The sequence below is a fragment of the Zalophus californianus genome, chromosome 3 (genome assembly GCF_009762305.2).
Source record: "Zalophus californianus isolate mZalCal1 chromosome 3, mZalCal1.pri.v2, whole genome shotgun sequence".
NCBI lineage: Eukaryota > Metazoa > Chordata > Mammalia > Carnivora > Otariidae > Zalophus > Zalophus californianus.
Genome location: NC_045597.1, coordinates 186013138 through 186039416, shown reverse-complemented (window position 1 = coordinate 186039416; position 26279 = coordinate 186013138). Strand labels below are relative to the sequence as shown.

The window sequence follows — 26279 nt, the reverse complement described above, 5'->3', positions numbered from 1 at the left end:
AGAGAGAGAATGAGAGAGAGAGAGAGAGAGAGAGAGCACACGAGAAGGGAGAGGGTCAGAGGGAGAAGCAGACTCCCTGCTGAGCAGGGAGCCCGATGCGGGACTCGATCCCGGGACTCCAGGATCATGAACTGAGCCGAAGGCAGTCGCTTAACCAACTGAGCCACCCAGGCGCCCCTTTCCTTATTCTTGAGACAAGACTGGCCCCGCCTTTGATCTGGAATGTCCTCATCTTATTCCCCGTGGCTGAGTCTTGAACAGAACTGCTGGCTCTCTAGAACAGGGCCTGCCTTGTCCTGCTAGGCCCCCTCCCAGGACCTAAAACCCAACCTCTGAGTCCCAGAATGAAGGGGTCACTGCTGGCAGCCTCCACAATGGTGACAACCTCCCTGTCTGCCTGGGCCCACTCCTGGGCTCACTGTCGCTGGGTTTGACCTAGCTGATGGGCTGAACTCCCCTATCATCCAGTCTTGCTCCCCATCCCCCATTCTGCCCAGAATCCCAGTCATGTCTGTAGCTTCCCTGCTGGATTCCTCATTTCTGCTCAGCAGGGCTTCCTTGCACCTGCATGTCCCCCACCCCCCACCAGCCCCTACACACATGTCTGGTTTATTTTACAGCACATCCCAACAGCAATGAGCGGGGCTTGGCCTCGCTGTGTTCTAAGACTTGAAACCCTACACAGAGCATCGGTGACGACCATTGTGCTTCCTTTGCAAAAAAATTTAACAAGCTTCTTTTCTCCCCCCGAATTACTGTAGCTACAACTATAATAAATCTCTCTCCCTCCAGATCTAATACGGTTTCAGGCAACAAGTTTCTGTAGCTTTCTAATAAGTTTAACACACTGATTGATGAGGCACATCACTGCATCATTCTACTCCACCAATCTTCACTCCACACTGAAACATACAATGTATATCCTAAGCAGTGAGGTTACCAGGTGGTAAAACACAGGCACTGACTCACAGAAGCCTCTCGCCCAGTGGAAGCAGAATACGATATAACTAGGTAATAATAACCAGAAACATCTGCCAAATGAGTAAGAAAGTTGGGTGTCCCTGGCAGGGTTGGGGTTGGGTGGGTGTTCAGAATAGAAAGGGTCACAGAGTCAGTGAGCGAAAGCTTCTTGGAAGAGCTGAGACTCAAATCCAGCCTTTCAAGGTTGAAAACTAGAGCAAGGCAGGGTCAAAGGTGAGGTGGATAGAGAGGAGGAGAGGTGCAGATTGCAGGCAATAGAAAATGCCAAGAGCCAAGGTAAGGCAAAACCTGGGAGGTTCCGGGGACAATGAGCAGATCCAGTTGGGTGGACTGAGGGCTCATTCAGAGGACTAAGGACGGACAAAGTCCGGGACCAGATTTTGAGGGCCTTGATTCCATTCCAAGAGTTAAAATTCACTCCGCAGGCAAGAAGGAACCTGGCATGATCAAAATCAGGAGCAGCGCCTGCCACAGGTTAAGAGGCCACATGAGATGCCCACCGCTGCTTGCACAGTGGTGTCTGAGAGGCGCTCTGCAGAGCAGGCAGCCTGGCAGGGGACAAACGTACACGGTGAAGACACTACTATCAAAGCAAGTGGCTTAGAATTCTTCTTGTAGACACAAAATCTCCGGGAGGGTTGCAAATCTGCAAAATCAATGAGGGTTTTATCACCTTTAATTTATTTATGAGAACTCAGAAAGATGAGTAATTTATTCAGGACCATGCAGCCAGACAGAATCTCCCAGCCTACAAATTCATATTCTTTCTCAGAGGTATATTTGCCTATCAAGAGCTCATGGCAACAAAAGCCATGTAAGAAGTCCCCTTCTATACATATTACCTGCACTTATGGTTCATTCCTAGAGCCTTTTTCTTTGGAAATTCTAAAGTGAAAATACCTGTTTTCCTCCAGCCCAAAATGTTCCTTTGGCTTCAGCTCTGAAATAAAACCCTGGAGCTAAAGATTCCCATTTGTTCCACAACTGCCCTGATGAAATCAGAACCCACCACCACCACCTCTCCCTACAAAAACCCTGCTGGAAGCATCTATGTGGGGAGGGCGGGATGGGTGCCCAGCAAAATCAGTGAAGCAACTTGTCTCATCCTTCCGAAGAGCCTGGCTTAGGGCAAATCCCTAAGGGGCAACATGTTACCCTTGGTGGGAAACTGAATATACAAACACATATGGCCAACCCATAAATAAAAATTAAACTCTGGTCCACAACCTGTAGCAACCTGCCAGGAAACCAAGCCCTCGTCCAGAGTAACCAGTGTCTCGTCTGACCGTCCAGGCAGCCAGACAACAATCTCTGTAACAACTGGCCCCAAACAGCCGGGACTTGATTAATGATGGGCAGCTTCCCTAATTTTTGTCCCTGCTTCCAACTTAGGACCAACCAGAGAGAGTCAAATATGTCCCCCCACCCAGTCACATAGACACCTCACTTCCAGTTAGCCCGCCTGCCATTTCCCCAGGCCCCAGGCTCCCATCAGGGCACGCCTGAAGCCTCCCCATGTCCTCCCTAAGCTCTCTCGCTCCTCTACCTGCCTCTGAGGCTCTGCTATAAAGCGAGTGACTGGGGCTGACTCCCTTGCTCTAGCAACCTCTGAATATGTGGCCTTGGTTTGCTCATCTGGTTGGTCTTTGTTCATCTTCATATCGACACGAAAAGATGGTGCTAGGGGCCCCGCAACAGCACGTGTACTTGGAGCCATTTCTCCAAGGAGGTAATGAATAGGTGGTAGCACATTCTTCCTCCCCAGCTTGTGCCCCTATCCTGGTCGGGGTCGAGGGAGACAGATTCCTCCCACAGAGGGGCACTGCCTACCTTGTCCTCACCATGAACTCTGGGTCACTGAGCTGGAGGATCTCCCCCTTCTCTTACCTCTGAGGGCAACCATTCCCAAACAGACACCCTACTTCCGAAGGAAACCAAGGGACCGTTGGATATGTGCTAACGTGAGGGAAGGGGCTGGAAGGGAGATAGGAAGAGGGTAATGACACAAACAAAATATAACAGTGGATATTCGTGCTGATTGCTCAGTATGAGACGGCTCTGCCCCGGGGAGCTGACTTCTTAATCAGCACACCAAGCCCAGGGAGAAGGCACAATCATTTTTCGCATTTTTCCGAAAAGAAAACTGAGAGATAGAGGCAGGAAGGAACTCCTTCAGGGTTAATTAGCTGGTGACAGTGATACTGGAGCTTGGACAAGGCCGTCCACCTGCAGGGTACAATCTCTAAACCCCCCGGGCCACATGCCCCACGTCAGGGAAGGGTGATACCTAAAGGTTGTGACGGACTCCCCACACTTCCTCTCAGGGTGTCGCTGGTTAATGGTGAAGTCTGGCTTCCAACCCAATTCTTCTGATTTCTGAAATGACATTTGGTTATTGTTTGTTGAGTTTTTTTTCCTAACAGGACCGTACTGGTGCAGGTGAATTGAATTCTTCTTTAAAAAGGGGGAAAAAAAAAAAAAGACTTAGCAGGCGTTATGGTCTGAATTGTGTCCTCCCCAAAATTCATATGTCAAAGCCCTAACCCCCAGAACTTCAGAACGTGACTGTATTTGGAGACAGAGTCTTTAAAGAGGTAATTAAGTTAGAATGGGGCCATTAGGGTGGGCTGTAATTTCATCGGACTGGTGCCCTTGCATCCTTGTAAGAAAAGGAGATGTGGACACACATAGACCCTAAAGATGTGTGTGCACAGAGAAAAGACATGTAAAGAGACAGCAAGCGGATGATCATCTGCCAGCCAAGGAGAGACCTCAGAGAAAACCAACCCTGCTGGTCCCTCAATCTTGGACTCCCGGCCTCCAAAACTGTGAGGAACTACATTTCTGTGGTTTAAGCCACCCAGTCTGTGGTATTTTGTTTCGACAGCCCGAGCAGACTGATCCAGCGGGGAAAAGCAGCTCCTAGCTACCACCTTACTTCCAGCTAGCTGAGCAGGGCTTCCCGTGGGTCCATTCTGCCTCTCCCCAGAACCTCCACCTGGGAATTTCTGAAGGAGGAAAGATGTCTGAGAGGGAGGAGGGCCTTTCCTTCTTGGGTGCTCACGGTCAGTCGGGTGGCGCCGGCCAGGCTTAGGGCCAGTATCTGACTTACCGCCAGTGGAAAGGACCATCAGCTGAAAACAAACCTCAGAAATGATTTCAAATGTTCTGTGGCTGCCGGCAGAAGGCCAATGAGAAGTGGATACTTCCAGAATAACTCTTAAAACCCTCCCCGAATGATGAGACCTTCTCTTCTCCCACGATAAACATGCCCTCCTCACTTTAAACATGTCCTCTCCTCTGCTCTTAATTGTGGCCTTACTTCTTTGGTATTTTAAAAGTCACTCCCGTCTGGGAAGCTTTGGTGATCTCCTCTGTTATTCTCCTCAAAGCAGGCAGGAAGAAAGGGAGGAAGCTGGTGTCTACTGAGCACCAGTCACTCGACATCAAGAACAGGCACTTAGTAAATATTAGCTGTGATTGTTGACCATCTGAGAACAGCTCACAGAGGTGACGTGGGAACTGGATGAAATCACAAAGCCTCTGTAGGTGTGTCCTGTGAATCCTGAAGACAAAAAAAATCACACATTTTTCTGAGTGCTTTTTCAGGCAGTTAACTTTTTGAGTTTGAACTTGCCTTTGTATTTATAAAGGGAAATTCTCCATCTTCCTTCCCCCATTTTGTTCTGACAAAATTTCGATCTACAGATATTCTTCTAGGTACTCATAAGATTCATTAATCCAGAGACCTGCCACCTTGCTTTAATAGGAGCTTGGCCTTTTCTGAACTACTTAATGTGTAAAAACACGTTAAAAACAATGTGTTTCTTAAAAAACAATGCATTTGTGCATGTTTACTTGAGATTTTGAAACACCAGGCTGCCCACGAACAAGGGTAAGGTGAAACAAATTCCCAAACCTGGAATATAAATAAATATTCAAGGAGGAAGTATTGACAAGAAGGTAGTTCATAAGAACATTGACAAAGCTCTTTTCACTGTCCTAGATATATCTGCAGATAGAAATAGACAAAGGAGCCATCCCAGGATTTCAGAAAAAGATCGTACAATAATGCTAACTATAATAGTATCATACGTAACAAACATTTTCCACGAATCTTCATATAAGTTTAAATAAGGAATTTATATGCAATTACAGTGCACTGGCTAGAATAAGAGTCATTCAATTCTGCTTAGATGGAGCTCTCTGCATTGGCATGGACTAAGAACAAAAGTAGCCATCTCGACACATAGACATGTATTCACTCAGTTGGTGAATTTCAGCTAGAGGTATCATCCAATTTTCGAAAGTTCATGTTTCTCCACTTCACTTTTGCGAAAGACCAACATTGGTTCCTGTTTTCACGAACTGAAAAAAAGGCAAAAAATCCACAATAGCATTCCACAGTTGTTGGAGCCATTATAGAGGCAGCACGCACCCCAAGCATGGAGAGCCCCACCACCACCACGTCCTTCCCCAGGACCATGCTCAGCAACTCAGCTTCAGGCTGCCAGAGTTTTAAACTATGTCTCTGAGCTTCACCTCGATTTATTTTGGGCATCCATTAGCAAGATATGTCCTATGATATGAGAGGAGTCGATGGGAAGTGATTTTTTTTGGGTCTGGGAATGTTCACAAATTTCTCCATATAAATTAATGGTAATTGCTTCTTTGCTTTATGCCCTTTTGCCCTTTTGGCTTACAAAAGGTTTCATGGGTGGGGTGCCTAGGTGGCTCAGTCAGTTAAGCAGCCAACTTGATTTTGGCCCAGGTCATGATCTCAGGGTCATGAGATCCAGCCCCTCATTGGGCTCCATGCTCAGTGCAAGGTCTGCTTGAGATTCTTTCTCTCTCCCTCTCCCTCTGCTCCTTCCCCTGCTTGCTCTCTCTCTCTCTTTCTAATAAGTAAATAAAATCTTTTTTAAAAAAAAGTGGGTGGCTCAATCGGTTAAGTGTCTCTCTTTGGCTCAGGTCATGATCCCAGGGTCCTGGGATCGGGTCCCACATCAGGCACCTTGCTCAGTGGGGAGCCAGCTTCTCCCTCTGCCTTCCGCTCCCCCCTGCTTGTGCGCTCTTTCTCTGTCAACAAATAAACAAATAAAATCTTAAATAAAAAAAAAAGCTTTCATGGGAACACTGTACTTTCATATAGTAGGAAAAACCTGCACATGTGTGCCCACCAGTGTGAATCCAAGAGTTGGAGATACCTCAGTAACCAAAACACACCAAGTCTCTGACATCATGGAACCTACACGGTCCTGAGCCCCTGACACTAACCTAGCATTCAATAAACAGATAGTATTTTTCTCCTTTCCTCCTTATCTCTCAAGATGCCAAAGGTCAATATGATGTCTAAAAACCACAAAAAGCAAACAGCAATCTGTATGTTGCTAAGCATGTGATTAATTTCCAATACTATTTCCCAGAATCTGAGAGGATTTTGTCTTTGGTCTCCTGGTTTTGCATTTATTTTTGAAATATGCTGAAACTATTTTATTTTATTTTATTTTTTAAGGTTTATTTATTTATTTATTTATTTATTTATTTATTTATTTATTTGTCAGAGAGAGAGAATGAGAGAGAGCCACCCAGGCATCCCTGGAGCTATTTTAATGTTTCATTATTGAAATTATTAAGCTTTTCAAAAATTAATTTACCTATGTATCATTTAACATTATTAAAGCTTATAAATCAACAATAGCTGCCTAGATAGTGAATTGTGTGTTTTGCTGATAGGAAATTGTCTATACCATAGTCAATGGCTTTCTTTCTTGCACAGTTAAAATAGTCGGCCAAGCCTAAGCAACAACACACACCCTTTCTGTCTCAGCAGACCACACCTGGCTTTAGCCATAAACCAGATGTTTTATCAGTGCATTCTTGGCAGACCTGAAATCAGCAGATTCCATGAAGCTCTTTAGCTTTCTCTCTCTGACTCAGCACTGGGGATTATTGTAAACTTTCTGTCAGGTTTAATTCTACTTCTCCCAATTAAGGTATAATGTAATTATCGCTATTCTTACTAACCTTTTTTACAGGCTGTGATTTGTTTCACTGATGCAATAGAACCCCCTTAGTTTTGAAATCCGCATATAACACACATTGCTTGTGAAATACTCTTATCTGCAGTAGGTATCTTTGAGTAATATATATTATACTTGATTACATATGTCATGCAAAGTCGATTCTCTTTACCTGAATACTGTATGATTTATAATTGAAAGTAAAACCCGTGGAATGCCTTAACTTTTGCCTTCTCTGTAAATTTTACTTAGCACATAGTTGATTATTAACTTGAACTTTTACTTAACTATTATATAATTGATTTCTCTCAGTTTTCAGAATCCTGTATATTTTCAAAGTTGCTTTGGCAGGGATATAAGCTCCCTGACCACAGCAGAGTCTATTACCATATGGATAGACTTGCATTTTTCCATAGCAAAGTCCACTTATACCAAGTTATTAAAGTTCTTGGTTATTTTCATTAGCATTTATATTTGTCTTTTAGAAATGGCATAGAATTTTGAATCATATTTATAGAGCATGTGGTTATTTCAATATTTATCCTTGTGATAATCTTAAAATATGAGCATTATATTTATCTGTTTATTTAATAAACTTATTCCCAAATAAAAAGCATATTATTGTTATTAATGCTATTTGGCAAACATTATTTGTAACTATATTTTGTATTTCTCAATAGAAATTACATTGTAAGTATTGGTGACAAAAAATTATTAATGTTGAAAACCTCAGCTGTGTTATCATTCAACCACTTTTGAATGATCAAAAAAAATGTATAATCAGAATTTTAAAATTCATGCCCATATCCCATTTCCTCCATTCATACATTCACTCATTCATTCATTCATTCATTCAATAAACATGTATTGTGTACCCATCTTGTGTCAGGCACTGTGCTAAATGCTGAGCCTACAGAGAAGAATGAGATATGGTCTCTGTCCTTAAGAAACTTATTTCACTGGAGGAGGGAGGAAGATGGCAGAGGAGTAGGGGACCCTAGTTTTGTCTGGTCCCTGGAGCTATCAATCATTCTGAATACCTGTGAACTCAACCAGAGATCTAAGAAAAGAATTGCTGTAATTCTACAAATAGAAAAGCAACCACTTTTTGCAAGTCTTTTTTAATTTTCATTTTTACAATTACATTCAATCCTTTCATTGTTTTTAATTATATATGTTTATATATAAGTTTCTCTTTACAATTTTGGGAGCTAGTTTCTTCTAACCACTAGACCAAAAAAATCCAGGATCTAGTGTATTGCTCTGTTCTATTCACCTGTCTGATTATATTCTCTCTCTCTCTTTTTTTTCTTTTCTGTTTCTGGTCTCTTCAGATTTGTTTAGTGTATATTTCTCTGGGGTTGTTGTTGCTATTTTAGTATTTTGTTCTCTCATTCATTTATTCTTCTCTGGACAGAATGACAAGATGGAAAAACTCACCCCAAAATATAGAACAAGAAGCAATACTGATTGCCAGGAACCTAATTAGTATGGATATAAGTAAGAGGTTGGAACTACGAGTTCAGAATAATGATTATGAAGATACCAGCTGGGCCTGAAAAAAGCATAGAAGACACTAGAGAATCCCTTTCTGGAGAAATAAAAAAAATGAAGATCTAATCAAGTCAAAATAAAAAGGCTATTAATGAGATGCAATAAAAAATGGAGGCTCTAACTACTATGATAAATGAGGCAGAACAGAGAATTAGTGAGATAGAAGACAAAATGATGGAGAATAAAAAAGCTCAGAAAAAGAGAGATAAACAGCTATTGGATCATAAGGGGAGAATTCGAGAGATAAGTGATACTATAAAGCAAAACAGTATTAGAATAATTGGGGTGCCAGAGGAAGAGGAAAGGGGGTGGGGCAGAAGGTATATTGGAGCAAATTACAGTGGAGAACTTCCCTAATCTGGGGAAGGAAACAGGCACTCAAGTCCAGGAGGCACAGAGAACCCCCCTCAAAAGCAATAAAAATAGGTCAACACCTTGACATATAATAGTGAAGATTGCAAATCTCAGAGACAAAGAGAAAATCCTAAAAGCAGCTCAGAACAAGAGGTCCTTAACCTAGAAGGATAAAAACATCAGACTGGCAGCAGACCTATCCACAGAGACCTGGCAGGCCTGAAAAGACTGGCATCGTATATTCAGGGTGCTAAATGACAAAAATATGCAGCCAAGGATACTTTATTCAGCAAGGCAGTCATTCAGAATGGAAGGAGAGATTAAAGAGCTTCCAAGACAAACAGAAACTAAAAGAATTTGTGATCACTAAGCCAGCCCTGCAAGGAATATTAAAGGGTTAGACAAAAGCGATTTTTTTTCTCCTTTTCCCAAGAAGAGGATCTGGGGAAGTTATTCCTTTTTTTTTTTTTTTTTATGTTATGTTAATCGCCATACATTACATCATTAGTTTTTGATGTAGTGTTCCATGATTCATTGTTCGCATATAACACCCAGTGCTCCATTCAGTATATGCCCTCTTTAATACCCATCACCAGGCTAACCCATCCCCCTACCCCCTTCCCCTCTAGAACCCTCAGTTTGTTTCTCAGAGTCCATAGTCTCTCATGGTTCATCTCCCCCTCCAATTCCCCCCCCTCATTTTTCCCTTCCTGCTATCTTCTTTTTTTTTTTTTAACATATAACATATTATTTGTTTCAGAGGTACAGGTCTGTGATTCAACAGTCTTACACAATTCACAGCGCTGGGGAAGTTATTCTTTTTCATGAATGTAAAACCAGGGTGGGAGATAGGGGGACAATGGTTGATGTATATATCCCAGTGGTATGTACCCCACAAATTTATATCTGTGTCACTCTGATCTTGTGAGACTTGGTCCAATACTCAGAGAACCTTCCGATAAAATTATAAATTTCCTACCTTCCTTTTCACCACCCCTTGGCCACTTAAACTATCCACATCCATGGACTCAGTCTCCCACAAAGTCCACCAAAGAATCAGGCTTACATCATGGTTATTGCCATGCTTATTGCCAATGTTACCTAACCTGAGCATCTACCTTGTTTCAGACTTTCAGCCTGCCCTGATCTTAAATATGTGGTTGCCACTTAGTCTATGTCTTGACTTCCTGAATGTCTGGTCTCAAAACATTGAATATTATTTCTGGATGACCCAGGACTGAAGCCACAATAAGGACATCTGCTCTTTCAGAGTTGTCAGAGTGGTACCATGCAAATCCCTACCTGGGCCCCAAGGAAATGTGACCTGGTCAGAAGGCAAGTGTTGTTACTGGAGGAAGGGCAGTCTCCAGATGGACGGCCACTGGTGATAAAAGGGATGAGTGAAAAGTGAGTGGGGACCAGTCAGGAGACTTCAGTTTGTGTGACCAGAGCAGCAATAACCCACATAACCAAAAAGGGATGTGCTATCTCTCGGCGGTCCTCCCAGAAATAATGCATTCTGTTTTAACACTTGGAGATGGTTTGCTTGTGAGATTAAGATGTCTCTTTGTACAACATCGGGAGGTGACTAAGTTGATCCTGTAAGTGTAATCTATGGACACCATTCAGTGTACTTACAGGTTCAGCAGAAAAGTATTGAAATAACTGCTGAAAATAGAAGGATTCTTGTTCCCTTGGAAGCAATGAAAAGCAAAGAGTAAGAAGTTAATAATGCATCACCACTGAAGAAGCAAAGAGGTCCCTATTAATGTAATATCCTGATCTACTTAATAAGCATATCTCACAAGCTGAGAGATACTCATGAGATTTCCACAGTATTACTGTTTTATTCTGCTATGTGCTAGAGTACTGTGAAGTACTCTATGGGTAGTTAAATGGAAAAGTAAGGCAAAATCCCTGCATTTGTGGAGCTCAAAATATTTTAGGGAAGATAGATGTATAAGCAAATAGTTTCAATTTTATGATTTAAGTGCTCTGATTCAAAATGCAATGGAAATCAGAGAAGGGACTCTAATCTTCTTAGAAGAGTCAGGGACAACTTCTCATGGGACAGTGACTCTAAAAAATAAGAAACATTCATCTATCCAGCTAGCCAGCGTCCTATTCATCCATTTATTAGGTATGTGTTGAGTACCTCTGACTGTTCTAGATGCTGTAGATGCACCACTGAACAAGACAAACAAAGTCCTTCCTTGAGTGAAGTTGACATTCTGGCGGGGGGCAGATGACATTACCAGGAGAAACACAGAATGGCTCCTTAAGACCATCCAATATCCACCCTCGGGCCTCATTTCTTCTCCCCCAGGTATTTTCCTACTGAGATCAGAGTGCCTTGACCACTTAAACTGGTACATTTCCATCCTTTCGATTAAGCATAGTTCTCATCATGAAACCAAAATGCCAATTGATTGTTTACCATCACAGTGGGATAATTCCAGAAGGGCATGATCGGATAAAATCAGGTTTCTGAAAATGCAGAACTGAGGATCAATTTCAAGCAGAAATAAAAGTGGGAAACAGGGTGCCCAGCCTGACATGCGTACTCCTTACCTTACATTACCAGTGGAGGTCTTTTCTGCCAGTGGAAAAATGGGTTCTCTTTTCCAGGAAAAAAGTATGTGGAAGAGCAACAGGAGTTTCTCCAAGAATCCTATGAAGAATTCCCAATACCCAGCATCTAACAGAAGTGAATCAAGCCAAGTGCCTCACTTCACATTCTCTCAGGCCCCTGAGTCTTTAGACCTAGGGCCCCTTCCGTGCTGGCTGCAACTAGTGTCACCCTCTGATTCCCAGTGCAGAGAGCTGCAAGACCTCAGAGAAAGCGGGGATTTTTTTTGTGGTAGCCACTACCCGAAAGAACACTCAGCACCTTCTGCCCAAGAAGGAAGTAGAGGAACCCAGGGACAGTGCCTCCCCTTTTACGCCCCTTCTGCAGTTGGGGCCCACTTCATGGTGTTTAACGGTGACAAGAGAAAAGGTTTCTAGAGAAAGCTAAAAAGTTTCCCCACCCCAGCATAAGGGAAACATTCAAGCCACTGGAACCCGTGGTTTTAAACCAGACTAGCCTTCAAAAATCTCATGTTACATCTATAGAAATGACCACGATATCACAACAGAGGCAAGAGAAAGGCAGCTAGAAGCTTCTGCGAGGCACAGTTGGTGCCACTCCGAAAATTCATATTTCCTGTTTGCCAACATGTCTGCTTTAAGTCTCTCAAGCTGCTAATTATACTGCGAGTGTTATACACCAATGTTTCCTCATATTTATAGCCCTCATTTCTTTTTAAAGTTATTCAAGTAATATGTTTGTTGTCAAAAATGTAAAGTAACAGATAGGCATAAATAAGAAAAATCAAAATTCCCCATAATTCCACCTGAAGATAAGCACTGTTGGCACGTCGGTGTACATCCTTCCGGTCTTTCTTTTGTGGTGAGGATGAGCTTCTCAACATCCATTCTACCCTACACCATTGTAGAACATTCTTGCCAATTTCTTGGGATTTACCCCATGTCCACCTCCATTACGGAGCCTGGTTTGGCTAAACCAAATTACAATAATCTTAGGCTCCTGCCACGCTGTTTGTTTTAAGAACCAGCACCCAATGCAGACCCAAGCCAATCAATACAAAGCATTCCTCTGGCCACCGGGTAGGCACGTGATCAAGATGGTCCAATCAGAGCAAAGCCTAGGACTCCCACTGGAGGCCTGGGTAGAGACCCTCCTTGCTTCTCTGTGTTTGGACAACCGGAAGCTGTTGGCGGCCAGCTTGCCACCACAACCCAAACACGCTTTCAGCTGAGACGGATGTTGCAGAAGGCAGAAAACAGATATAAAAAGAAATTAGGCTTTTAAGGAACTTTCAGGGCTGCTAAATTAAGCTAACACCAAAACCTATCTTACTTCTGGAGTTTCTGCTTATATGAACGAATACATTTGCTTGTTGACGTGCGTTTAAATTGAATTTTCTATTACTTGTAACTTGCATCTTAAATGACTCATGGAGACATTTTTATTAAAACGGGGCCATATTGCACACATTGTTTATAACTTCCTGCTTAAAAATACATAATAACCATCCTTCCTTTTTAAGATAAATATACTTCTACAAAATTATTAATTGCTTCAGAGTAGCCCATTATATGGACAGACATTAAATTACTTACCCAATTCCTTTTTGTGGGGCATTTACATTGTTTCTGGGTTTTTCCATATTATGTAAACAATTCAGTGTTGAGTTTATCAGGTTTGTGTTGTTTGTATCTTTACAATGAGACTGAATATTGAATTCATAGATTTAAAAAACAACATACAAATTTTAAATAAACAGTGGGAAAATAAACTAAAAATATTCTTTAAGTGAAGAATCTATAGCTTGTGATTTTTCAGGAATGTAGAAAACCCCAACTCATGTAGACTTGAGCCATCAGGAAAGTCTTTTTCTCACATAACAAACAAGGTCGTGTAGGCTCCAAGGTCGATTATTTTCCTCGCTTTGAGTGGTCGTCAAGGCCCAGGGTCTTTCTGTCTTTTTGATTTGTCATCTTCATGTTGGCTGTTTGCCCTCATTCTGATTCCCCTCACAGATGACCGCAGCAATTCCTGGTGTCTACATTACGACATGCAAAGAAAATTTTCTTTCTTTGGGCCTCTCTTCCTGAGTCTTCCTAGGACAGAAACACCTTTCCCAGAGCTCTCAGGGTCGACTTCCCTCCGGCCTCATTGGAGAACTGAGTCACAAGCCCCTTCCTGAACCAACCTTGGCAAGAGAAGGGAAATTGTCACTTTTGACTTAGACTAGCTGTCAACAATGACAGATAAACATACAGGAACTGAGCAAAGCAATGAACCTTCCTAAACATTATCTTTTCATGATTATATGCATAAATCAGAAAACTCAATATTGTTACATTGTCAATTCTCTCCAAGTTGATCTCTACGTTCAGTGCAAAACCCTAGGAGGTCTTTTTTAAAAAAAATAGGAATTAACAACTTGATTCTAAAAATTGTACAGAAAAACAGAGGACCTAGAATAAACAAAACAACTCTGCAAAAGAGGAACACTACCAAATTTTAAGATTTACTATAAGAACTACACTAATTAAGACAGTGTGATATTGGTGCATGGAGAGACCTACACCAATGATAGATAGGTCAATGGAACAAGATAGTGTCCAGAAAAAGACTCGTGTGTGTATCATCATTGGATTACTGCCAAAGATGTCAAGATAAAGCAATAGTAAAATGGATAGTATTTTCAACAAATAGTGCTGCAGCAATTATATACATATTATTTATATATTTTAAAAAATGAACCCTGAACTGTACCTTGAGTCATACACAAAACTCAACTTGAACGGATCATAGACCTGAGTGTAAAACCAACAACTATACAACTTTTAGGGAAAAAAAACAGGAGAAAAATCTTTGCAACCTTAGGTTAAGCAGATACTGACTATATAGGGCACAAAAAGTTCAAACCGCAAAATAAAAAGTGTATATTTTTTTCCACATTTAAAACTTCTGCTTTTGAACTCTTTTAACTTAATTAAAAGATAAATAACACAGATATTTAAAGAGCACAGGGTTTGAATAGACATTTCTCCAAAAAAGACATACAAATTACCAAGAAGACATGAAAAGATGCTTATTATCACTAGTCATTAGGGAGACATAAATTAAAGCCACAATGAAATACCACTTCATATCCACTAAAAGAGTTAGCATCAACAGAACAGGCCATAACTAGGGCTGGAGATGATGTGGAGAAACTGGAACCCTCATACATTGCTGGTGGGGATGTAAAATGATATAGCTGCTTTGGAAAACAATTGGTAGTTCCTAAAAACATAAACATAGACTCACCATATGTCCCAGCAATTTCATGCCAGGTATATACCCTCCAAAATGAAAGCAAGTCCATACAAAAACGTGTACAAAATGTTCAGAGCAGCATTGTGCTCCATAGCCAAAAAGTGAAAATAACCCAAGTGTCCATCAACTGATAAACAGATAAAGTGGGGTTTATCCACACAGTGGAACATTATTCAGCCATGAAAAGGAATGACACATGCTACAACCTGCATGAGTACATTATGTTAAGTGAAAAAAACCAGAAACCAAACAATCCTACATATTATATAATTCCATTTACATGAAATGTCCAGAATAGGCAAATCTGTAGAGACACAAAGTAGGTGAGTGTTTACCAGGGCCTCAGGGGAGGAGAGAATGGGGTATGACTGCTAATGGGTATGGAGTTTCTTTTTGGGGAGATGAAAATGTTCTGGATTTGGTTAGTGTTGGTGGCTGCACAACTTTGGAAAACAGTTTGGCAGTTTCTTAAAAAGTTTATATAGTTACCACATGACCCAGCCATTCCACTCCTAGGTATTTACCCAAGAGAAATGACAACATACGCTCACACAAAACCCTCTATTTGTCTGTCAAATGTTCACAGCGGAGTTATGCACAATAGCCAAAAGGTGGAAACGATCCAAATGCCCATTAACTGGTGAATAGATCAACAAATCTTGGTATATTTACGCCAAGAACACTGTTCAGCAATGAAAAGAAATAGTTAAGCTGCACTAATACACACTGACACACACAATATGGGTAAACCTCAAAAGCATTATGCCAAGGGAAAGAAACCAAACACAAAAAGATATCAAATGCATAATTCATTTTTATATGCTATCTGGAAAAGCCAAAACTATAGAGACAGAAACCAGATCAGTGGTTGCCCCGAGTTAGGGGTAGAAGAAGAGATGGCTATAGGGGGGCAGAAGGGAACTTTGTTGTTTTGATGGAATTGTTCTGTCTTGAATGATACAATGGTAAGCATTTGTTAAAACTCCAAGGACAGGGGTGCCTTCGGTCGGTTAAGGCTCCGACCCTTGATTTCAGCTCAGGTCATATCCCAGGGTTGTGAGATTGAGCCCCATGTTAGGCTCTATGCTGATCATGGAGCCTGCTTAAGATTCTCTCTCTCCCTCTCCTTTTGCCCCTCCCTTTGCTCTCTCTCTCTCTCTCAAAAACAAAAAACAAACAAACAAACAAAAACAAAAAACAAAAAACAAACCCTCAAACAACTATAGGATTCAAAGGGTGACTTTTTACTGTATGTAAATTATACCCCAATAAATCCAATTAAAAATAAACCACATTATCCTAATCCACCTTCTCTCTACAAAAAAATATATATTTATATATAATATAATTTATAATTTATATATATATGTATAGAAGATATAAATACATATTTATATTCAGGAACTTGTTTTTTTAAATGTGGGGAGAGCCCTATAAAGAGGAAGGAAAGCCAAGTACATTTACTTCCTCAAAAGTGTACAGCCTCCATTTTCCAAAACACAAACACCTATGAATATCCATACATCACCAGCTTTGTAAAAACTTTCAACAGTGGACTACTCACTTTTTTGAGAAAGAAATCAGCTTGGCCAAGACTGTCACTCCCCGTCCCTCCACCCTGGTCACACTTGTTTTCAACCGGCAACCTGGCTGCCAGTTGGGAGGATGTTTGGTTTCAAGTGTTTTCACTTCCTCTGAAAGGAGGTTACTGTGGGCAACAGTGAATAAAATAGAGAGTGATAAAATTGGATCCAATCTGCCCACATGGGAGGTGCGGTGGGCAGGATCCGCACGCTGCCCATACCCACTAGGGTCTCTTTCCCATTCCCCCTGGTTGTATGCTTTCCCTCCCAGCAGCCATCATCTGCCTTTCTCTGCTGGAGGACCACCCTCAGGCCCAGATGCACCTGCCTGCTGCATTTGGTAAACCGGTCATCCTGGGAAGAAATTCACCACCACCACCACCACCACCCCCCCCCCGGCAGCGGCCCCTAACTAATGACTGGCAGATAGTCTAACTACCTCAGCTCCTTTGCACCTGATGAAGACAACTCCAAGGTAATTTTACACCAGCGCTTCTCATACTTTTATGCTTGTATGAATTGGCTGGGGATTGAGTTCAAATGCAGGTTCTGATGCAGGAGGTCTTTGAAGCTCCAGTTCCAACAAGCTCCTGGGTGACGCAATGTTGCCATCCGCAGATCCACTTTAAGCAGCAAGGGTCTCTTGTCCCAGCTCCCTATGGGATCTAGCCAAAAACAATAGGCATCTACACATGTTGGTGTATTTGAGCAAGAGGAAATGCCCCGGGGAAAAAATGTGGATAAGAGATGATGGATAAGATGTGGATCCATAGGCAGGCTATAGAAGGGCTCCTCTCCAGAATTTCCAGAAACATACCAGGATTTAGGAATTCAGCTGACATTCCTATAGTAGAGGTGTATTTGTGGGCTGAAAGGCATAAGAAATTTCTGCCCCTCTGACCACTCAGAGGCAGTGAGCTGCACCCTGTCTTTGAGCAGCGGGGAAGGGGCAGTGCGCAAGGGAAATTGGGGGCTATGAGCACACAGTGAGGATGTGAAGGATACAGTTGTGCCTGACAGCAGGGGAGCCGAGGTGGGTTTTAGACCATTTCAAAATTTTTTTTAAAAAAAGGAAAGAATGATTGTTGGCCGGAAGACTGGTGTGCCTTTAGGCTCTGTCAGAAGATTGCTTTGTTAGACCATGTCACAGAGCACAAAAGGGCTGTTCATCAGGCTAGTCCATATGACAGCCCAGGAAGCGATTACCTGATAACGTGTCAAGGTTATGAGGCTGGAAAACGTCCTCTCCTCTGGCTCCCATAACACTGTAAAACTACTGCTAGAACACTTACTTCTCCCCTCAGTTGTCATTCAATAAATATTCACTAGGTGCCAACATGATTCAGGCCGTATTTTAGACACTGGGATCCAAGGATAATCAACACAGAAAAGCGTTCACAGAATTTATACGATAAGTGGGAAACATAAATGATAAGCACAGCAACAAATACATACAAAATATATCAAATAACTGCCAAGTAGAGAATTAAAAAGAGGTGGAGTCAAAGCAAGAGACTTGGTAGCTACTTCGGAATGAATGGTGAGGGAGGATGTCTTAGCCCAGTCAGGCCAGTATAACAAAATACCACAGGCTGCGGGAGCTTCTAAACAAGAGAAATATATTGCTCACAGTTCTGGAGGCTGGGAAGTCCAAGATCAAGGCTCCAGCAGATTCAGTGTCTGGTGAGAGCCAGCTTCCTGGTTCATAGAAAGCCATCTTCTTGCTGTGTCTTTACATAGCAGAAGGGACAAGGAGGCTCTCTGGGGTCTCTTTCATAAGGGTACTAATCCCACGCATGAGGGCTTTGCTCTCAAAACCTAATCATTTTCCAGAGTCCCCCACCTCCAAATACCAGCACACTGGGAGAATAGGTTCAACATATGATTTGGGGGAGACATAAACATTTAGTCTGTACCACAGGATCTCTCTGAGGAGGTGATATTTAAACCAAGATTTGACCAACTTCAGGTAGGTAATAAGGAGAAAGAACACAGCTGATGAAAGGAACAGGTAGTGCAAAGGCCCTGAGGCATGAATATACTTGGCAATTTCAGGGAACTGAAAGATCAGTGTCCTTACAACAGAATGGATAAGGAGAAGAATTATTTGAAAAGTTACGGCAGAGGAGTCAGATCATGTAGGACTTTATAAGCTAGAGTAAAGAGTTTGGTTAAAACTTAATTTAGTTTGATTTTTTTCCCCCAATTTGGTAGCCAACATCCAATATGGATTCCAATGATCTTAACCTCCTGGTATTCACACCCATGAATAAGCCCCTCCCACAGTGACCTGGGGCTGGCCTGTATGAACAATAGAATAAAGCAGAAGTGGTGGCTGGTACATGACTTCTAAGGGTAGGTCATAAAGACAGTGCAGTTTCTGCCTTTGTCTTTGGAACAGCTTTGGGGGAAGCTAGCCACCATATTGTAAGGACACTGGAACAGTCTCATGGAGAGGCCCATGAGGAGAGGAACAAACCGTAGCCCCAGGCAACATCTGACTGACAGACTCTGAGCTAGGACCACCCAACCAGGCTACCCCAAAAATACATGCTTTTTTCATGAACAGCTTGAAAGTAATTTGCAGGATACTTCACCCCTAAATACTTCAACATGTATCCCCCGATACTAGAGAACCTCTGCTACATAACCACAATTAACATTACTACATTTAAAAAATTAACAATAGGGCGCCTGGGTGGCTCAGTTGGTTAAGCGACTGCCTTCAGCTCAGGTCATGATCCTGGAGTCCCGGGATCGGGTCCCGCATCGGGTTCCCTTCTCAGCGGGGGGTCTGCTCCTCCCTCTGACCTTCCTCTCTCTCATGCTCTCTACCATTCTCTCTCTCTCTCAATAAATAAATAAAATCTTTAAAAAAATAAATAAATAAATAAAAAATAAAAAATTAACAATAATTCCACAATATCATCTAACATCCAGTCCATATTCAGATTTTCCAGTTGTCCAACAAATATCTCTCTGGGACTTTGGACCCATTTTACTTGTGATGATAATTCATGAATAGGTCTTAAACAAGAGATTGGCATGATCTGATTTGCATCTTCAAAAGTTCAGTCTAACTTCTGTGTAGAGAACCGATTTGAGGGGCTAAGTTTGTTTCCTGGGGCTGCTACAGTAAATTATACAATGCAAACTTGAATGTATTTTTATTTATTTATTTATTTATCACAAATAAGAATTTATTTTCCCATGGTTGTGGAGGCCAGAAGAAGGAAATCAGTAGCGCTGGGCCCAAAATCAGCTGCCTTGTAGCAGCTTCTGGTGGTCTCAGGCATTCCTTGGCTTATGGCTGCATCACTTACAACCTCCACCTCTGTCTCCACATTGCCTTCTTCTCTTCTCCATGTGCTCCCTCTACCTCTCTCTTACAAGGACACTTGTGACTGCATTTAGGGCCCAGGATAATCTCTCCTCTCAGCATTCTTGACTTAATCATATTTGCAAATATTTTCCAAATAAGGTAACACTTACAGATTTCAAAGCAACTTCTTTCAAGATACATCTCCAAAGGCTAGTGATACAAAAGCAAAAATGAACTTTTGGGACTTCATCAAGATAAAAAGCTTCTGCACAGCAAAGGAAACAGTCAACAAAACAAAGAGGCAACCCACAGAATGGGAGAAGATATTTGCAAATGACACTACAGATAAAGGGCTGGTATCCAAGATCTATAAAGAGCTTCTCAAACTCAACACCCAAAAAACAAATAATCAAGTCAAAAAATGGGCAGAAGACATGAAAAGACACTTCTCTGAAGAAGACCTACAAATGGCTAACAGACACATGAGAAAATGTTCATCATCATTAGCCATCAGGGAAATTCAAATCAAAACCACACTGAGATGCCACCTTACACCAGTTAGAATGGCAAAAATTGACAAGGCAAGAAACAACAACTGTTGGAGAGGTTGTGGAGAAAGGGGAACCCTCTCACGCTGTTGGTGGGAATGCAAGTTGGTACAGCCACTTTGGAAAACAGTGTGGAGGTGCCTCAGAAAATTAAAAATAGAGCTACCCTATGACTCAGCAATTGCACTCCTGGGTATTTACCCCAAAGACACAGATGTAGTGAGAAGAAGGGCCATATGCACCCCAATGTTCATAGCAGCAGTGTCCACAATAGCCAAACTGTGGAAAGAGCCGAGATGCCCTTCAACAGACGAATAGATAAAGAAGATGTGGTCCATATATACAATGGAATATGACTCAGCCATCAGAAAGGATGAATACCCAACTTTTACACCAACATGGATGGGACTGGAGGAGATTATCCTAAACGAAATAAGTCAAGCAGAGAAAGTCAATTATCATATGGCTTCACATAAGGAATAGCACGGAGGACATTAGGAGAAGGAAGGGGAAAATGAAGGGGGGGGAATCGGAGGGGGAGACGAACCACGAGAGACGATGGACTCTGAGAAACACACTGAGGGTTCTAGAGGGGAGGGGGTTGGGGGGGATGGGTTAGCCCGGTGATGGGTATTAGGAGGGCACGTACTGCATGGAGCACTGGGTGTTTTACGAAAACAATGCATTGTGGATCACCACATCCAAAACTAATGATGTATTGTACGGTGACTAACATAACATAATAAAATTAAATTTAAAAAAAAGATTCCAAAGAACAGGACCTGATGTCTTTAGGAAACCTTATTCAGCTTCCTCCAGGGACCTAGAGTAGAAGTGAGAAGACCATTGGCAGCCACTGCCCATGTCCAGGCAAGAAGTCTGTATCTTGGACCAGGATGGTGGTAGTGAAGAAAGAGCAGTGGACAGATTCAGGGTAATTGCTAATAGATTTGATGGGGAGCAGTGGGAGGTGTGGAAGGAGTACAAGAAATCAAAGAACCCTCTGGAGCCTGTCTAGTACTCCCACTAATCTCCACTAACTGGGTTGTCAACTCCTTGAGAGCCCAAAGCCTTTCATTATGTCAACACCTCTGGGACTCAGGCTGGGGCTTTTCTTATAGTGGGTCTACCCAGTCGTTTAACCGAATTGAAAAGAGATACAGGGGTCAGAGCATCAATTAGCCTCTTTGCCAGAGTGTAGCCATGTACAGAAATGTCAGAAAAGCTCTCTTTGGGGGACGCCTGGGCGGCTCAGTTGGTTAAGCGCCTGCCTTCGGTTCAGGTCATGATCGCGGGGTCCTGGGATTGAGCCTCCGCATCAGGCTCCCTGCTCAGCAAGGGAGGCTGCTTCTCCCTCTGCCTGACCCTCCCCTTGCTTGTACTCTCTCTCTCTGACAAATAAATAAATAAAATCTTCAAAAGAAAGAAAGAAAGAAATGCTCTGTTCTTTGAACATCAGTGACCCAGTCTGAACCTCTCAACAGAAACTTGTTCTTAAATTAAGGGTCCTGCTTCCCCTCTGTCCAACCTGGGTGGCTGCAGTAAGGAATCCAGAGAAATCTCTGAAAAAGATCTTTTACAAACTAAGCAAAAGCAATTTATGTGGTTTTTTGTTTTTCTTTTAAACCGTCTTCAGTACTGTTATGTTTAAATTCATTTGGTCTTACTGATTGTTTTAAGACCAACAGCTGACAGCCTTTGAAAAGCATGGATTTCTTGATAACTTTACCTGTAGTATAAATGTGAGTAAGGGCCCTCATCCATTTTTATACCTTAAACAAAGATGTCTAAGGCACATACACAAAAATCTTCTTTGAAGCCAATGAAAACAATGCTCAGCCACAGCCATATTCTGTGAAGTACAAATGTCAAACACATTCTACCAACTTTCTACTACCAATGGTAATGAAATCAACTCTCAAAAGACTTGCCAATTATCAGATTTTATCTTCGGTCAGCTAGTATTGTTTGCTTTCATTGGCTCTTATTAAAATAACCCTAAAGAAATGAATATCTATTTTCACTTACTTACTCATTTCAAATATGGATACCAGGGGTGCCTGGGTGGCTTAGTCCGTTAAGAGTCCGACTCTTGATCTCAGCTCAGGTCTTGATTTCACGGTCATGAGTTCAAGCCCTGCATTGGGCTCCACACCAGGTTTGGAGCCTACTTTAAGAAAGAAAAAAAAAAATATATATATATATCATATATATCCATATATATATATATATATATATGGATACCAAAGAGATTTGCTACATTCAAGATCTACACAAGGTCTTCCAGTGGCTCCACAAAGCCTGGGGGGACACAGAGCCTCAGAAGGATGTTCCTGCCTTTTCCAACCTCGGGCAAAATTTAGCATGCCCACCAAGTGCCAGTCCCCTAAAACAGCTCCACCCAATCACAGAAGTGCACCATAGAGGGAATGAAATCACCTTGGCTGGGGATGCAACTTCTGCAGATTTCATGCAGATCAACATCCTGCTGCTTCCGTCTGTACCTACTTCCTTCCTTCTCTTCCTGATCCTGGCTCTTCATCTCACCCCTGCTACCCACCCTGGTTTCCCTGGCTCTGAAGATCCATCATGGACACCAGCTTGACACCAGGAGTGCTGCTGGGACCCAATTCAGGCATTCCCTCTCCAACACCAGGATTTGGGGGTTCAGGTTAGAGATACTTGGGTTTTCAGTTGGATCTCAGGGTGGCTTCCTACCTGGGGCAGGGAATGGGGAGAGGGAGGAACGGGAATTAGGCATGAATCATTCAGCAAATGCGGAAGTCTACCACATGTCTGACCATGTCTAATGCACTGGGGATTCAGTGGGGAGCTGGCCATAATCTCTGTCCTCAAAGAGTTTACAATTCAGTAAGGGGGTGGTTGAAGATGGATGCACAAGTCACTCTGGGAACACAGGTTATGGGCACTCAATTCAGTATCAGGAGGGGAGAAAATATGGGGCTCAGGGATGGGGTTGCCAGATTTAGTAAATAATAACACAGGATGCTCTGTTAAATTTGAATTTCAGTTAAAAAGCAAATAGTTATTTGGGTTAAGCATATCCCATGCAACATTTGGGGCAAAATTACAGTAAAAAAGTATGCATTGTTTATCTGAAATTCAGATGTAACTGGGCATCCTATGTTTTTATTTCACCACCAAAAACTGATTTGACTCAGCTTACGAGACTGAATCCCCAAATTTTCAAGGGTGGATCTTGCAGTTGGACAGAAAAGAGGCAAATACCTATGTCATGCAGTTTGAAAGATAATTACTTCTAAAGCCCCCTTTTTTCCTCACTTCCAACTATCTGTAAGGGTGTTTGTAATTCTACCATTAGAAGTTAGCTCTTTGGGGTTATCTCAGTTTAGTTTTCCAGTTAAGTAGTAGAAAAAAGAAAATCAAGAAAGCTAATGCAGCTTAACATAAGAAGGAAGCTTCTAGAATTAAAGAGCTGGTGAGTATTAGGAAGTGAGCTGTCACAGAAGATGTTCAAGAATTGGTCAAATGTAAGGGAGGTCAACAGGGCTCGGTTGGATCAGGTGTTAGCAAGCTTTATCTGTAAAGGAGTAAATAGTAAATATCTTTGGCTTTGTGAGTCATGTGGTCTCTGTCACAACTGCTCAACTCTGCCATTGTTGCCATTTTGTAGCACAAAAAAAAAAATGTATAAATGCATGGGCATTATATTCCAATAAAACTTAAATTTCCAAAACTGGGCGTCAAGGTAGATTTAGCCCAATTTGCTGACCCCTGGCTCAGATAATCTCCAACATCTTGTTCAAGCCTCAGATGCTCTGACAAGTTAAAACTTTTAAAATGCTAACACCCCCAACAGTGGTCCCTTAACAGTTTGAACTTGAGCCTGGAATAAGTTTTCAATTAAGGCCCATGAGAATGGACATGGGTAGGCCCCAGGGATGGTCAGGAAGAGGTCAGTGTGCAGAGGAGGAGAAAGGGTTGAGGAAAAGTCGTCCTGTTGGTCTTCAGAGTGTAGATGACTGGAAATCAGAGACAGTTCCTACATGGTCATCTCCCACTGCCCACACCCCCACCAGCAGATAGAGACCAGGAACAAGGGGGGGTGATACTTGCTTCAACCACCCACATGTTGAAATGAACGACATCAATGCATGTTCACAGCAAGAGTGAAGGAAAGGCCACTTCATCATCCCAGTGGTGAACAGGTTAAAAGCCAACACCCATCAGTCCCCGGAATATGGGCCTCTGTTCAACAAGGAGATCCTGTTCTCTAAAAGGCATTGAGAAGGAATAAAACAAGCCCTCAAGGGGTTAGTAAAAGGAAAAAAAGAGAACTTTAGCATTTTTTCCTTTGCCTTTTAAAAATTAATTCCATCCACTGCCTTTATTTTATGTCATTCTGAAAGCATCCAAGACTTAAGACAGAATTTTGTTCCCAAAGCCCTAGATATTAGGAAGCTCTTCTTGAGTCATGCTGGCCCATTTTCTGCTGCCATTACAGGTGCCACCACCCTGTAGACACTGCCACCCATTACCAAGGCTCTGCCACGCAGCCTACCCCACCCCCCACCAAAGCTTTGGTCCTCACTCAGACCCTGAGAAATCAGTCCTAGTGCCCTCTACCACGGGTTAACTCCTTTGATGGCTTTATTCTTCCACTCACTCAGACACCCCGAGGCCTCAAGATCTAGGAGAACCACACAGCACCTGCTCCCTGAGCTGCTGCTACGTGGCTCTGCAGGACTAGGGCTCTGCTTGGTCCTGAAAGGAGTGGGTGCAGAGGAGAGCTTGTCTGGGCTTGGTTATTATGGTATTTCCTTTGGTCTTCCCTCTTCCTGTTTCTCCTCACAAAGGGAAATGGGAGACTGAGGCATGCAAGCATCTGGGCTTTTGTGGAGTGAAGTGTATCAGCGTGGGGGCTCATGGGTATCTCCTATACCCTGTCTAGCCCAGCATGCAAACTTTATCTGATCATTTACACATAACAGACACTCAAAAATTGTGGATTTGTAGCAAATGGTTTAACTCAATACCTATAAATGTCTAAATGCATAATACAGAATAATAGCTAACTTGTGCAGCATTCGTAGGTGTCAAAACATTTCATATCTGTAAAGCAAGGGTATCAGCCAGAAAGCAGTTATTTTCCTATTTACCAACCATGATAGAAATGTCAACATTTTTAAATTTTTTTAAATTTTAATTACATACATACATTTAACATACAGTGTTATATCATTGTCAGGTGTGCAATACAGTGATTCAGCAATTCTTCACGTTACTCAGTATTCATCATGATACGTGTCTTCTTAATCCCCTTCACCTATTTCATCCATCCCCCCACTATCTCCCCTCTGGTGGCCATCAGTTTGTTCTCTATAGTTAAGGGTCTGTTTTTTTTGTTTGTCTCTTTCTTATTTTGTTTGTTTCTTAAATTCCACATATGAGTGAAATCATATGGTGTTTGTTTTTCTCTGACTGGCTTATTTTGCTTAGCATTCACTCTAGATCCATCCATGTTGTTGCAAATGGCAAGATGTCATTCTTTTTTATGGCTGAGTTATATTCCATTGTATATCTACCACATCTTCTTTATCCAGCCATCAGTTGATGGGTTGCTTTCATAATTTGGCTATTGTAAATAATGCTGCCATAAACATGGGGGGCACGTATACCTTTGGATTAGTATTTTCATATTCTTTGGGTAAGTACCCAGTAGTGCAATTACTGGATCATAAGGTAGTTTTCTATTTTTAACTTTTTGAGGAACCCCCATACTGTTTTCCACAGTGGCTGCACCAGTTTGCATTCCCACCAACAATGCACATCCTGGCCAACGCTTGTTGTTTCTTGTGTTTTTTATTTTAGCCATTCTGACAGGTGTGAAGTGATATCTCATTGCAGTTTTGATTTGCATTTCCTGGTGATGAGTGACATTGAGCATCGCTTCATGTGTCTGTTGGCCATCCGAATGTCTTCTTTGGAGAAATATCTGTTCGTGTCTTCTGCCCATTTTTCACTGGATTATTTGTTTGT

The 26279-nt window shown here is 42.1% G+C and overlaps 1 protein-coding gene across 5 annotated transcripts in view; it reads right to left on the bottom strand.

The window, feature by feature from the left end:
• The window catches only part of LOC113919718 (probable G-protein coupled receptor 148), a 54529-nt gene that overhangs the window by 3725 nt on the left and 24525 nt on the right, over positions 1-26279 (bottom strand). The window contains exons 1-3 of one of the 5 annotated variants that reach the window (XM_027589313.2): positions 12308-12535; positions 4304-4546; positions 3269-3357 (exon numbers count right to left, since the gene is read on the bottom strand). The gene's annotated coding sequence lies outside the window, so the exon portion shown is untranslated. Of the gene's footprint in view, positions 1-3268; positions 3358-4303; positions 4547-11483; positions 11692-12307; positions 12536-26279 lie in introns of those variants that run through there. The other 4 variants (XM_027589314.2, XM_027589315.2, XM_027589317.2 and 1 more) reach the window with 4 other exon arrangements.